This window comes from Schistocerca piceifrons, chromosome X (assembly GCF_021461385.2).
Source record: "Schistocerca piceifrons isolate TAMUIC-IGC-003096 chromosome X, iqSchPice1.1, whole genome shotgun sequence".
Classification (NCBI taxonomy): Eukaryota; Metazoa; Arthropoda; class Insecta; order Orthoptera; family Acrididae; genus Schistocerca; species Schistocerca piceifrons.
The window spans coordinates 607,619,757-607,635,604 of NC_060149.1; the positions used below are offsets into that span (position 1 = coordinate 607,619,757).

Sequence of the window (15,848 nt, forward strand, 5' to 3'; positions counted from 1 at the left end):
TTTCTTGAAGTTAGTATAAACAAATACTTTTCATGGACTAAGCACATGTATTACTTAGTGAAGCAATTAAATGGTTGCGGCGGCGCGGTTCTTTCCATCCCTTTACGACGAACCTGCACCTACCTGTGAACATTGTCTCAGCAGATCATCAGTAGGAAAGCCGAGTGAAACCTACTGTACTTCAGCGTGAACCAGGCTGCAATTAAAGTCACTAATCTACGTTTCGGGAGAAACACGAAATGAAAGGTTGGAAATTTTGTCCTCAATTAATATATTCTGAAACTTAGGTGAACAAGTATCACTACCAAGCCCGTGCTAGCCTCAACACAGTCACTCACAATCCCTTTCACTCACGTTAGCAAGCTTATGGCGTTGTATTTCCCAAAAATGTAATAGCTACAAAAATATGGATTGTTTATGATTGAGAATGCTCGCCAAATATTAAGTCTGTTTTTTGGCCACCGACCTGCTTAATACGCCACGCAGAATATATGTCTTATCTCGTCACAAAATTCACTTAAGAATTCCGAAATTTCTACACACACATCGGAATAACTATACCGTCACTTTCCGACACTTTTGATGTATGAAACACTGCTAGATGCAGCAACTTATCATTTCCATTGGAACTACCACTGCACACGTCCTATCTCTTTCATGGCTAGGCTTCGACTCTTCTCTAGAATACTCTAAGTCTTCTCTACCAGCAAAGAAAGGCACACAAAGAATATTACTTTACCATTGGTCAGTTTACGCAACAGCCAATAGCAAAACAACACTCTCCCACGCCAGTCCACATTTTTCATCAATAAGCAATTGCAATATAGTAAACCTAACGACTGCACCTTTTACCGACGTAATTGTCTAATATGCTGAAGTTTTGTTTATGCATAAAGTTATTTACTATTGTTATTTATACCTGAATTAACTTTCCCTTTACCATAAACTTACTTTACAAATCTATTCTACAAAAATCCCCTTTGTTCATATCCATCCTTCTTCGAAATGTTCCCACACTAAATCCTACTACATAACTCATTAAACAATTATCTTTATATTAACATTAATCCACACTCACGCATCATTCATACTGCTAAAACACATTTATAACATTTTACATACACAAAAAGACATAACAACACTTTATGAAAATACTACAACAGCTTATGAAAAACATTCTATTACTTTAGTGCACTCTACTGGACACAATCGGAAACTAAATCAATCCCCTATCCAATACTGTCCTCTATCGGCTGATACATAAACTATGTGCGCGTCCAGTCTCGCGTCACCATCTGTCACTATCTAGCTCTGAGACATATCTCCCAATTAACTGCCTCCAAGGCAGGATCGTTATATGGCGCTACGCCTCATGGTTTCCCTTAGGCAATGACAGTTGCGTATCTCACATATTTTAAATCAGCTGTTATATGTTACAATTTTTTGTGGTGTGTTGAAAATGCAAACCATCTTACACTCTCATGCTGCCAGGGTAGTGGGGTGCAGGGGTAACATCACTGTTATGATGGGGAACAACAGGCAATCACGCAAATCATTATTCATAAACCTTGACCCAACGACAATTCTTTATATGTTTATATATGAAATACTCCTCTTTGAGTTACGAAGGACAGCCACAACTTTTCAAAGGAAATGCTTTTACACAAGCACATGAAACGAGCCAAAGATCAGTAGTCACTGGCCCCTTGTCAAAGATTTAGCTTATCTGAAAATATCCCATATTATCTACAGTAATATATAAATACAAGTCATCACTGAAAGCTGTCACAAAAAAAACTAAAGTTCCTGATCGATTTACTCCAAACTTTTTCATGATGCTGTAGCATACAGTTGGAAGAACATAGGCTACATGTAAAAGGGGAAAGATTGTTAGCAACAGTCTCAAAAAATGTGGCTCCATAACCATTCCCATGATGCGATTCTTGAGTTTCTCCTGGCGTATTTGATAATCAAAATATCCACGGGTGTACTGCCGGTCTACACTGTCCAACAGGCACAATATTTCGGCGATCATACATGTCGTCATCATCAGGTGAACTGACGGACTGAGCTCCTGTGAACGTGCCGGCACGGAGATCCGTACGCTATGGCTGCTCAGAGGGAACTGGGTTCGGTCGCGGCGGCGGCCAATTTAAATACCCTCCGCCCGCGGCGCGCTCCCTCCGCTGCCCGCGCCACAGTCGCGCGGTGGAACAGATTGCGACGGCGTCTGAGATGACGTCTGAGTGATGGCTCTGTCTGCCGTGGTCATCACAACTATATGTTTGCTTGATTTACTCTTCATTAACCCAATCGCTGGTTCCCAAGCCTTGCTAAGATTATAGCCACAGTCACGGTTTATGAGGTCACCATTGGTGCGTTGGACACTGTAGACAAGCAGTACACCCGTGGACATTTTGATTCACATCATAGTAATTGTCAATATTCGTATCGGGTCTCCAGCTGGAATATAACGTCATGTTGATATAATATTTGAGTGGTCGACATGGCCGCCATGTTCAGGTGAATTAGCCATTGCACTAACTTGGAACTTAAATCAAACATGCAGTAGTATCTCCTTTATACACCGCCTGTAGGTCCAGCACACGTACACCAACATAATTATCCACAAGCACAAAGCACAACAACACACTGGTGGTGAAAACTCACGGAAACAATAAATCAATATCAAACATTGTTGGCACTTTTTGATGACTGAAGCAAAGACTGTTGTTTTTTGATGTCAAACAAAACAGGGTTCCAACTCTTACTTCAAGGATACCTCTTATCTCTGTTTATAATATTATCAGACAGCCGGATTTCAATAGCTTCTTTCACTGCACAGTCCCAATAATGTGACGCAGGGGCAACCACTTGTGTCTCATTATACAACGTTTTATGCCCTTCAGTAAGACAATGTTCTGCAACAGCAGATTTTTCTGGCTGAAATAAATGCTTGTGGCGATGGTGCTCCATGCATCAATCCTAGACCGTACAAATCGTTTGTCCAATACAGGCTTTCCAGCAAGGGCAGGAAATTTTGTTGACACCAGGCTTCTCAAACCATAATCATCCTTCACTGAGCCTAGCAGCACTGATATTAGCTGGCAGGCAGAACACACTTTTAATATCAAAACATCTTTCAAATTCTGCCTGTTTTTGAAGATATGCTTAAAAATATATTCCTTCCGCCAGCTAAGAATAGGGTGCTGCTGGGCTCAGTGAACAATGATTTGGTTTTGAGGAAGTCCAGAATCTATAAATTACTTGCCATTGCAGGAGAGCCTATACTGGATAAACAATTCATATGCTAGAGAATTGATGTGTCGAGCACCATCGCCACACGTGTTTATTTCAGCCAGAAAAATCTGTGGTTGCAGAACACTGTCTTACTGGACACAAAATGTTGTATGAGACACAAGTGGTTTCTCCTGCATCACCTTATTGTGACTGTGTAGTGAAAGACGCTTCTGAAATCTGGCTATCTGACAATATTATAACCAGAGATAATGGGTATCCTTTAAGTAAGAGTTGGAACTGTGTTCTGTTTGACATTAAAAAACAATGGTCCCTATTTCAGCCATCGAAAGTGCCCACAGTGATATCGATTCATTGTTTCCATGAGTTTTCACCACTGGTACACTGTCGTGTTTTGCGTTATTGGTCAGTTATGTTCGCGCACGTGCGGTGTACGTACAGGCAGTGTATAAAGTAGCCGCCACTGCATGTTTGATTTCAGTTCTGGCAAGTTAGTGCAATGGCTTACTCACCTGAAGATGGCAGCCAGGTCAACGGCCAAAATATTGTATCAAGATGACGTTATGTTCTGGGTGAAGACCAAATAAGAATTGTGGCGCATGTTGGAACAAATGATGCCTGTTGTCTGGACACCGAGGTCATACTTGGGTCATTCTAGTGACAATTCATAACGGAGAGACCATCCATGGTATACAGTCTCTGTAAATATACTTCTAAAGAAACAGAGCCTATTGCATAATAGATGTAAAACGAAGCATAGGACTATAGACAGAGAGTGCTGAATGAAACGCATTCGGCTGTCAAGAAAGCAATGTGTGACCCTTTCAATGACTACTGTAGCAGAACACTGTCTCATGATTTTTCACAGGACCCAAGGAAATTATGATGATGTATAAAGGCTGTTTATGGCACCAAAGTTAGTGTCCAGTCCCTAACAAATGGGATAAGAACTGAAATTGAGAGTGGCAAAGCAAAAGCTGAAATGCTCAACTCCATTTTCAAATGTTCCTTTACAAAGGAAATCCCAGGATTTCTTGGATTCCCCCCCTTCAATCCTGATACAACTTAAAAGATGAATGAAGTAAGTATTTGTGTCAGTGGCGTTGAGAAACAGCTGAAATCTTTAAATCTGAACAAAGCTCCAGGGCCCATTGGAATCCCCATCAGATTCTATACAGAATTTTCGAACTAGTTAGTCCCTATTTTAACTATAATCTACTGTAGATCCCATGCCTAGTTCTTGGAAATAAGCACAGGTCACACCTGTCTACAAGACTAGTAGTAGAAGTGATACACTAAACAACCCTTGACATTAATTTGTTGTAAAATCTTAGAAAATATTCCGAGCTCAAATATAATTACATATCTTTAACACAATAACCCCCTCAATGCCAAGCAGCAAGGAGTCTCATAACATCAATCATGTGAAATGTTGTGTTGGCAGAAGAGCCAACACCGTGTTACGAATGGAGGCCGAAATGCACGCGTTTTAGCTCACGCAGGCTGGCGTGAGGAGGGAAGAACTATACTGACGTGAGGTCTGGAACATGACAAGGAATTAGAATTCAGAAAGCGGACATAATTAGTTTGCTACTTAACTTTAATCCATTAATGATGAATGTCGCTCTTGACAGTACATGATTCACAATATTGTCTGTTCAGAATTCATTCTAATTAGTGAATATGGCGCCTTGCTAGGTCGTAGCAAATGACGTAGCTGAAGGCTATGCTAAACTACCGTCTCTGCAAATGAGAGCGTATGTAGACAGTGAACCATCACTAGAACAGTCGGCTGTACAACTGGGGCGAGTGCTAGGGAGTCTCTCTAGACTAGACCTGCCGTGTGGCGGCACTCAGTCTGCAATCACTGATAGTGGCGACATGCGGGTCCGACATATGCTAACGGACCGTGGCCGATTTAAAGGCTACCACCTAGCAAATGTGGTGTCTCGCGGTGACACCACATGAAACACAACTCACACTTTTCTCACGACATACTGAAAGCTCTGGATCAAGGCAGTCAGGTAGGTGCAGTATTTCTTGACTTCCAAAGAGCATTTGACTCAATGCCACACCTATGCTTATTGTCAAAAATACAATCATATGAATCAAGTGAAATTAGTGACTGGACATTTTGGCAGGGAGGATGCAGCATCTTATCTTGGATGGAGAGTTATTGTCAGATGTGGAAGTAACTTCACATGTGGTCTAGGGAAGTGTGTTGGGAACCATGTTGTTAACATTGTATATTAATGACCTTGCAGAAAATATAAACAGTAACCTAGGGCTTTTTGCAGATGATGCACTTGTTGTTATGAGAAAGAACCTTACGACCCAGATGTCCTGTTCAATTATCCCACTTCAAAAGACAACATCTCACATTTCGCCTTCCATTCTGCCATGTCCATGTCAACTGGCAACTTCGTCACTAGCAAAATATGTTATTCACAAACCCAAGTCCAGATGTCCTCTGGTGCTTGGTGTTAGCCGTTTTTGTAAGTGGAGATGCCATGGTAAGCAGTACTTGCCAAATGTTTTCCAGGAAACTGACAGATTTGGGTAAGGTTCTTGATGATGTGGGGAGGCATCAGTGTTGACAGCTGTACAGATCTTAGAATGTGGATTTTATAAACAAGGAAGACAAGTAGCAAATGCTGAAACTTTTTACACTGTGTGTGTGTGTGTGTGTGTGTGTGTGTGTGTGTGTGTGTGTGTGTGTGTGGGCGCGCGCGCGCGCGCGCGCGCCACTACTCGCGCATCTGTCTGTCCATCCATCCTTTACACATGCTGACTGATAAATTGAAGCCCCCGGAAGGAGATGAGGAAATTAAATGAAATTTTTTGGGTTGAAGGGTATGTGATGTTACTTCAGTGATTACAAAATTGAATCAAATTAACAAAGAACTTTGAAGTGAGGGCCTACTTATCAGTACGATGTTCTATCCTTTCTGGCCTGGATGGATGCATCGATTCGATTGGGAAACGTGTCACAAAGCTGTTATATCCTCTCCAGAGGCAAATTGGACCATAAATAATGTCACTGGTCCTTGATATCCTGGATAGGGCAATGGGACAGAGTTGACATTAAAGTTAATCCTACACAGTTTCTATTGGGGACAGATCTGGGGATCTAGCTAGGCAAGGGAATACTTTAACATTGCCTGTTTGTCCTGTTGAGAAATGGCTCCACAGTATTGTTATATAACAGGTAATACATGAGGACACAAAATGTCTGTAATGTAACATTGTGTCACCAGCATGCACTCAGTCACTACAGTCCATAACCTGAAGTCATACCTGATGGTTCGGTTCCTCACACCATGGCTCCGGGAGTACCACTGTTCTGTTTCTCCAGAATACTGGAAGAATGAGACGTCTTCCTACGTCACCGCAACACTCACCGATGAGAGTTATCTGTTGTAGTGTAGAATATTGGAGAATGGGATATCTCCCTAGGTTACCTGTTGTAGAGCAGAACTGAAATTCATCACTGAACACAACGTGATGCCGTTCATCAGCAATACGTGCTTAGCAATAATGCCACTACTCCAAACACCACAGTTGGTGTACTGGTGTGAACAGCAAACTACTCTGGGGATGGTAATTCCCTAGTCCAGCTGTTGCTAGTCTCTGACCAACAGTGCAGGATGACACACAATGATGAGTCCATTAGTTGTTCATGGGCAGCAGACACAGATGTGAAGGAGTTTTTGATGTGTTTGGTGCACAATATGTCTAACTACCTTGTGTTGGTTTGATGTGGTTGACCGGATCCTTGGCAATGAGTACATCTGCCCTCACATTCCCAGTGCACATCGGGCCACTGTCATGTCAAAATACCCCATAAATGCGCATGCATATGCGGCATTAGTAAGAGGCACCAAGATTCTGTCATATGTGAGGTAAAACATGAGGACATAGGATGTCTCTGACGCACCATCATGCCATCAGAACTTCCGCAATCACAACCAGCCATGACCCGAAGTCATACCCAGGCCACTGTCAACCAACGTCACTTTAACAGCACAATGGTCACAAATCCCTGCTTCTTTCCTGACACTGTCAGTAAAGTCAGAGCTATTTATACCCATGAGCTCAAAAATATTTGTTACATGTGGACTGTAGAATTGGTTTCTTAAGACAGTTTTCAGAGAAAACATTCTAAACATTTTTGTAAGGCTGCCTGTGTATGAGTTAGTTCTTTTGTGATTAAATGGTTTTCCCATCCCACACCGATGAATTGACAAACCATATGATGCGTTGTATCCGTTAACTGAGTAGTAGTATCAGAAACTAGTCATGCAACAAAATATATCATTTACAACTAAAGCAGATAAATCAATCTAATCAATTACTACGCATGATCCAATTCGCAAAAATGAATTTAGTAAGGGGTTAACACTGAAATAAATCTATCACAATTTCTAATGAAAAATTAATATATTTTCCATGTTATGTAATCTGCTGAAATAATGGAGAGAAAGATGGTGCATTAGGTACACACAGCAGATTGTCTCAAAAAAAGTATCTCGATATCTTCTAAAAGGAGACACACATCGTTCATATGAAACAAAGACAAGGTGACAGAGCAACTACTGCAACAGTTATGAAATGGAGGATCCACATAAGTACAAAATGACAATAGAAGAATGAATACTTACAATGTTACAATAGCTCCCCCGTCTGGTATATTCAGCAACAAGTGACAATTACTTGTTTAAGAATTATGACACATCTGGGACTAATACTGTAGAACATCTCAATCACCCAGCTTTTGTGAAGAATTTGCTCATCTTTGAAAGTTGCACCTGGAAAAGCAAAAGACAGACCTGATATTTTCAAGAAGCCAAGAGTCTGACCAACAACTAACAAGTCATTTCAGACTGTCAACACAAGGATGAACCACAACATTTGGATTAATAAAAGCTGCCCTGCAGCTTCAAACAATTATGTAACTGCAAAAGGTTTCCCATTTAAATATAACAAATTATCTCTCAGTATACATTTACCCATTTCTTGATGTAAATCTGAAAAAGAAAAACAATGTACAGGCATCTTCACTGTTAAGACTAAAATATGTAGCACAGCAGACTAATTAAGAACATGAATAAACCACAACAGAAAATTTCTCAATAGTGGAAGAATCAATCTACGAGAACATGAATAAACCACAACAGAAAATTTCTCAATAGTGGAAGAATCAATCTACGAAAAACTTCCTTGTCTCATAAGAATTTCAAGACAAGTGATTTATAAGAATCATGGAAAATCTTAATACATGGTCAAATGAGGATTTGGAGCACCTCCTCCCATATTTGAAGCACATCCTCCCAAATACAAATCCAGCACTGTAACTATTTTACCAACCCGCAAAGTAGCTAAGGTGCAGACATGGAGATAAATTAAAACTGTGTGCTGGACTGAGACTCGAACTCGGGACCTTTGCCTTCCATGGGCAAGTGCTCACCGACTAAGGTATCCAAGCACAACTCATAACCTGTCCTGACAGCTTTACTTCAATCAGAACCTAATCTCCTATCTTTCAAACTACACTGAAGTTCTCCTGTGAAACTTGTGGGACTAGCACTCTTGGAAGAAAGTATATGGCAGAGACATGGCTTAGCCATAGTCTGGGGGGATGCTTCCAAAATGAATTTTCCCTATGCAGTGGAATGTATGCCGATATGAAAATTACTTGCAGATTGAAGGTTCCAAGTTCAAGTCTCGGTCTGGCACACAGTTTTGATCTGCCAGGAAGTTTCATATTGGTGCACACTCCACTGCAGAGAGAGAATTTCATTATGGGAGATATAGTTTGAAGAAAACATAAAAACCATGCATTTCCAGACAAGTTCATTAGACCTTTTTTGTCCCGTATCCTCTCATCGATCAATCCCTGGGATTCGTACAAGGTGAAAAAAATCACCCTGCGTAGTGCATGGTGGAGGATACTTTCTACCAATGGTAGTCATCCTTTTCCTCGTTCCACTTGCATGTGGAACAAGAGAAAAGTAATTGCCTCTATGCCTCTGTATGAGCCCTAAATTCTCTTAACCTGTCCTTATGTGATATGATCACTGGAGGTACCAGAACTGTTCTGCTGTCTTCCCCACACATAAAAGAATTGCTAGCAAACAGTATTACTGTTGACCACCTGATCCAACATATACAGGATGAGAGTGTGCAAAAATTAACAGGACATAGAGGATGTGCCACTGAACAATTTGCGGTAAGGAACCTGGGGTCTGAGAATCCAGCTTAAGGAGATAATAGGAATAAATAATAGAATAAGATTACATTAATGTGCACTTTTTTTATTACATTATTTACAGTTAACTGCAAATACCATCATTGCCACAATGAATGTACCATTTGTATCGTATCTTACAAAATCTTCTGAAACTGATTTTCAACCTCAATGCATCAGCTAACAAGATTCTGATGCTCCCTGACAAATATCGCTGGTGTGTTTTGAATCATGTCACAGGCAGCTGCAATTCTGGTAACTAATTCCATCTCGGCATCCACTGGCATCTTATACACAAGCGACTTCAGACGGCCCCATAGGAAATAAACAAGGGAATTCAGATTAGGTGACCTTGCAAGCCACGGAATGGGGACCCCCCTCCCCCCCCCCCTTCTAATCCAGTGACCAGGAAATACAGCATTGAGATGGTTGCAGAGACAACAGCACTGAAGCGAGGCGGTGCACTGTCATGTTGTATCCACAACCTCTCATGAACAGCCAAGGGTACATCCTCCAAAAACTCTTTGCACAAACCTCAAATATACATGGCCATTTAGACGGCCAGATAGAAGATATGGTCCAATGAGATTGTGGCCTACAATGCCAGCAGGTATTCTCAGCAAAACATACTTGATGGTGTGACCCTACTACAATGTGAGGGTTTTCCTCAACTTACACATGACTATTCCAACTGTTCAAAATATCACCACAATCAAATAAGGTCTCGTCAGTAAACAGCACAATTTAATGTAAAATCTGGCTGATTAATCCTTGGAGCAACCACTGACACAACGCGACCCTTAATGCAAAGTCAGTCACAAGCACTTCATGGACTCGTTGGGAGTGATGTGGGTGTAATTGCTATTCGTTAAGTATTCATGCTTCTAAATAAACAGCACAGTACATGTAAACTTGTATGCATGTTAGTGATAAATAATCTGGGAAACAGTAACGCTACACACTGCGGTAGAGAAGTTTACTTCCATATCACCTTAAGCTGTCTTCTCAGACCCCACATTCCTTACCTCAAATTGTTTAGTGGCGCATTCTCTATGCCACGTTGCATTTGTGCACACTCTTACAGAAACACACTGTATTTATATACATAGAAAACACATATGGACCTATCACACTACCCTGGAATCCTCTCGAAATTACATTTGTCTCTGATGAATGCTTGGTGTTCAGGACAAGGTACTGGGCTGTATTACTCAAAAAGTGTCCGAAACACTCACATATTTGAAAACCTATTCCATATAGTTAGATCTCTGTCAGCAGTATACAGTGTGGAGCACTGTTGAACAATTTCTGGAAATCCAGGACATAGAATATGCCTGTTCACATTAATCCATGGTTTGCAGTATATTTTGAGCAAAAACACACAAGTGATGATTTCTCAAGGCATTCTGGTTTCTGGATAACAGCTCTCTCTCTCTCTCTCTCTCTCTCTCTCTCTCTCTCTCTCTCTCTCTCCACCAACAAAGGAAGTAACTTACAAAACCCTCATTTGCTCAATACTTGAATATCGCTCATCAGTCTGGTAATTGCACTAGATCCAAAGATGAGCAATGAATTCCGTTAAAGGTTGATTTAGTATGTATGAAATAATCAGTCAACTCCACTGACAGATACTACAAGACAGGTATTCTGGGTTCCATGTAGTTTAGCATTAACTCTTTAATGCCTGAATAAATTTCTTCATGGAAGAAAAAAAATTAAAAATTATATCATTCTAAAAGTACCCGAAAAACTCAAGACATGACAGCACACGGCAGAAGCGTTTGTAGCTTCGTGAAGAGTTTGCATCTATTGGCACTGGTGCTCGAAAATAGTTAACTTTACACTTAGTAGAGGCATTGGTATGATGCAAATTCATGACACCCGATGTTAAATGGTTAAAATTTCAAGAGTGTATGTTCTAAGAATGGTCAACCAAGAATTTGAGGAACACGTGTATCAATGGCTCGTATGTTAAATGTCTGTTGATACAGATGATACACATGGTCTTACTGCATAGCTTGGGGTCTCCATTTTCACTATATGGGACAACTAAAGTCATTCATCATCTGCTGGCTGTTATACATTACAGTATCAGGGGACCTCTCAGACAGAACTGAGTACCGGTGTTGCAGCATTCTCCAGCTGACTGACAGCAGCTGTCATTTGTAGACATTGTATTCAACCAAGCACATGCTGCAAAATCTGTCAATTATTCCTAATTGAAAGACAGTCCCAGGAGGACTCCATAGCTTCTTTATTGTCCTTTCAACCCCCCCCCCCCCCAAAAAAAAGTTCATCACAGTTTATAATTATGAATTAACTCTGTCTCTTTTGCAGTTCCAACCAAACTATAATTCGGTGAATTTGGCTCCAGTTAATTCCCTGGAGCTGAATCTTAACACTGAAATGACGAACACTCTAAGAGTGTTCTCCATTAAGAAGCCTACTTCCCAGCATTACACTGTGTTCACCGATGGCACATCAATGAGGCTTATTTAAGGGACTGTAAGCAATCGGTGCATGAATCAGCCAGCTCTCATGGACACCTTAATGCAGTGTAAGTTGCAAGGGCAGTCTGTTTGATCCAAGAAGGACTGACTTACCACCATGTTGCTACAGACATCAGTGTCTCTCAATCTCTCATCCTAGGTCATGGAAACATTACAGGGAAACAGGTCAGTACACAAGGTGAGCTGGGCAAGTTTGCCAACGCATTACAACCCCACTTTAAGACTGATACCTAGCCATCTCTGCATTGTGGCAGTGTATGGCTACCACCAGAGTACTGCAAGACGATCTCAAAAGGACCACTGGAGACATTGTGTCCAATCATTCTGTAAGGAATACGTTATGAGAAAGGACCTTACAGGCCAGATGTCCTGTTCAATTACCCCACTTCAAAAGACAACATCTCACATTTCGCCTTCCATTCTGCCATATCCATGTCAACTGGCAACTTTGTCACTAGCAAAATATGTTATTCAGAAACAAGTCCAGATGTCCTCCGATGCTTGGTGGTAGCCGTTTTCGGAAGTGGAGATGCCGTGGTAAGCAGTACTTGCCAAATGTTTTCCAGGAAATTGACAGATTTGGGTAAGGTTGTTGTTGATGTGGGGAGGCATCAGTTTTGACAGCTGTACAGATGTCATTTGTTGTCATCCATGGTTGCCTTACCACCTGACAGTACGTCAATCAGATCCTGCTGGGCCATGTGGTGGTGGCTGCTGCAATACAGTGGTGGGCCTGCATTCCTTCTCATGAACAATAATGACAGGGTCCACATGGCAATTCTCTCCAGAAATGTTTGGAAACCTGGACAATGAAGTAATGGAATGGCCAGAAATGAGTCCTGCCGTAAACCCTATTGCATATGAGTGGGACATGCTTGATAGAAGTGTTTGTGGGAGTCCTATTCTACCACAGCCTCTTCACAAACTCTCAAAGGCTCTCATTAAAGAAGTGGGACGGATACCATGAGAACTCCATAGACTTATACGGGACTTGCCATGTACGTGTCTGGCAGTGATAAATACTCACTGAGAGCATGCATGTTATTGAAGTTCCCAAAGTCCAATGAAAGCACCCAGGATGATGGAATGAATGATTGTTTCCATCTCATTTTTGACACCAGTCGGATATGTATTATGTAAATCAATAAGGATGTAGTAATGTTTTGTTGTGTACTTAATTTGTGCAAGATAAAGATATAATTTGGTAACATACTCACTCCTCAATCATTGCTCAATGGAATATGACAGACGCCCAAAATTATGTTCCCTAATTTTTTGGCCAGTGTATTACTTCCTGCTACATATATTTCACAAAAAGACCATATTCTGAAAGTTTATGGACCTAGAAGAGTCAATCAAAATATTGGGTCCTCCTATGTATCTCTCACAAGAAGAAAATGGCTCTGAGCACATCTGAGGTCATCAGTCTCTCACAAGAAGACTATGAAGGTGAAATTACAGACATTCAAGATCACACAGAGGCTGACCAACAATCTTTCTTCTCACAGACCATTTTTGAATGGCATAGGAAAGGGGGCACATGAGTGGTACATGAAGTACCCTCTGCCATGTGTCATAAGGTGTCTTGTTCAGCAGAGCTGTGAATGTGGATGTAGACTGATTGACTGATATTGGTAGATAATTTTGCACACTGTTCTTTTGTCCTTCTTACATATGGGAGTAACCTGCACATTTTCCCAGTCACTATGGACTTTTCGCTACACAAGAGACTGACAATAAATGTGGACTAAGACATTGGCCAATGCCACAGAGTACTCCCAGTAAAATTGAATTTAAATTCCATCAAAGCCTAGCACATTATTATTTATTGACTTGTTCACGTTTTTTAACAACTATGATGATTAATTTTGTTTTGAATATGTTGTTCTGGCAGTGTTAGGTGTATGTTAACAGTGATACACAGCAGTATGGATAGACTAAATGATAAAGTTTTGGCTTGTGTGCATCTCCTGATGGGTTCACTGAATGCAAAGGAAGAGTGGATCACCAACGATATGCTGAGATGTTCTCACATTTATGGAAACCAATCACAGTCTTTTTGCATCTGAGGGTTGTTGGTTTACTCCATGTTTTGTAATGTATGTTGTGATGACTGTGTATTACACAAGTTGACAAAAGAAGAATTTTTTTGTGGCCTGAATGAAGAATGTGGAACTATACTAATTTGGAGTCACAGAAAAAAAATCTGTTATTACGTCTTTTACCTGTTCTAGTTTTGGAGATGCATGATAATATAAGGTCAGTGAAATGTAACATTTAACAGTGTTATGTGAAACTATTTAAAAAGTCCGAACAATTTTTTAAAATGAGAATGTGATTTAAATCAACTACATTCAACTTAACAAAATCAACAGAAATGAATACAAAAAAATACGTGAAACACAGACATGGACTCTTTGGAGGAGGGTACTTTCTCTTTACTGTGATCCTGTGCTGAAGCATCTTGAAGCTACAACCAACAATAGTCTGCATGCATAGAACAATTCCATCAATCCTGATATCTTCATTCCATCAGTCTTGGTGGACCTGTTCATCATGCTATCACACAATCATTGCACTGCAGTTCTCCAGAAAAAATGTAAATGCAAATGGAGAAAGTGCATTTTTTGTGACATGCCGATACTTGTCCAGCGTGCTGTTCACTAGCTCAACACAATTTGCAGCTCTTCTGTTACCCAAGAATCCACGCACAACACTATTAAAGGCTTCCAATGCTTCTTTCTCATTGCCCTGGAGGACGAAGAGTTTTGACCTACAAACATTTTACGAATTTCAGGACCAATGAAGACTCCTTTCTTCAGCTTTGCCTCACTCAGCCATGGAAATCTGTCTTTCACATACTTTAAAGCATCTCCATCACTATTCACTCCATTTATGAAGTTCTTCATGAGGCCAAGTTTGATATTTAGAAGTAGCATAATAATTTTATTCCAATCTATCAGCTAGCCAAGCTGGATGTTCTTATACCCATGTCAAAGAGTTTCCATTGGAGATTAGTATTTTTTGGTGTATACAGCAGATTTAACCCAACCGTTCCACTTACAGGAAACAGCAGTGTTTTGTGCATCCCAACTGCTTACCCAACAGTGTTGCAGTCATCTTGAGGCCTCCACAGATCTGCCAGTTATGGTCTTTGTATTAACCACTTCCAGAAGCAATTTCGTATTGGCATATGTATCCTTCATATTGACATTGTGGCCGACAGGAATTAAAGGCATATAATTCTCACTATGGAGCAACACAGGTTTTAAACTAAGCTTTGATGCATCTACGAATAATCTCGTGTCCTACATTGGCTGCACCACATTCAAATCTGACATCAAACTACTCACATTACAGTAGACATTTTGGTTATTCTTCTTTATAAATATTGAATGCAATCTTTCCCGTGTCCTGTACATTGATGCATTCGTAAGCGGTTCTAAAAGATTCCACTCTTTCAGCCTAGAAACTCATCCTTGTTTTGTGGTAGGTCAAGGTTACGAATTAAATCATTTATATCACCTTAAGTTAGCCTTTGTGGCTCTTTTTGATACAGCTGTAAAATTAGGACACTGTGATATTAAAGCAAAGAGTATTGGATGAGATGTTTCTTCCATTTTGGCTTCACTGACATCTGTCTCCAGACTGTAATTCCTTGGTTCATTACAGGCATGCAATACTCGTATGGATAGCTGACCGGATACTGGTGTACGTAAAGTTCAACCTCTTCTTTCTTCATAGATCTTTGTTAATAGGAGTATCACACAGAAATAGCTGTTATCCATATGACTGGTGTGCTACATTCAAATCATAGGGGCGGTATGCCTGAT

General features: G+C 40.6%; 1 protein-coding gene across 2 annotated transcripts in view; it reads right to left on the minus strand.

Moving 5' to 3' along the window:
• Positions 1 to 15,848, minus strand: part of LOC124723176 (constitutive coactivator of peroxisome proliferator-activated receptor gamma-like) — a 735,979-nt gene that overhangs the window by 685,008 nt on the left and 35,123 nt on the right. For both annotated transcript variants that reach the window (XR_007006530.1, XM_047248371.1), the window contains exon 2: positions 7,920 to 8,066. The gene's annotated coding sequence lies outside the window, so the exon portion shown is untranslated. The remainder of the gene's footprint in view (positions 1 to 7,919; positions 8,067 to 15,848) is intronic.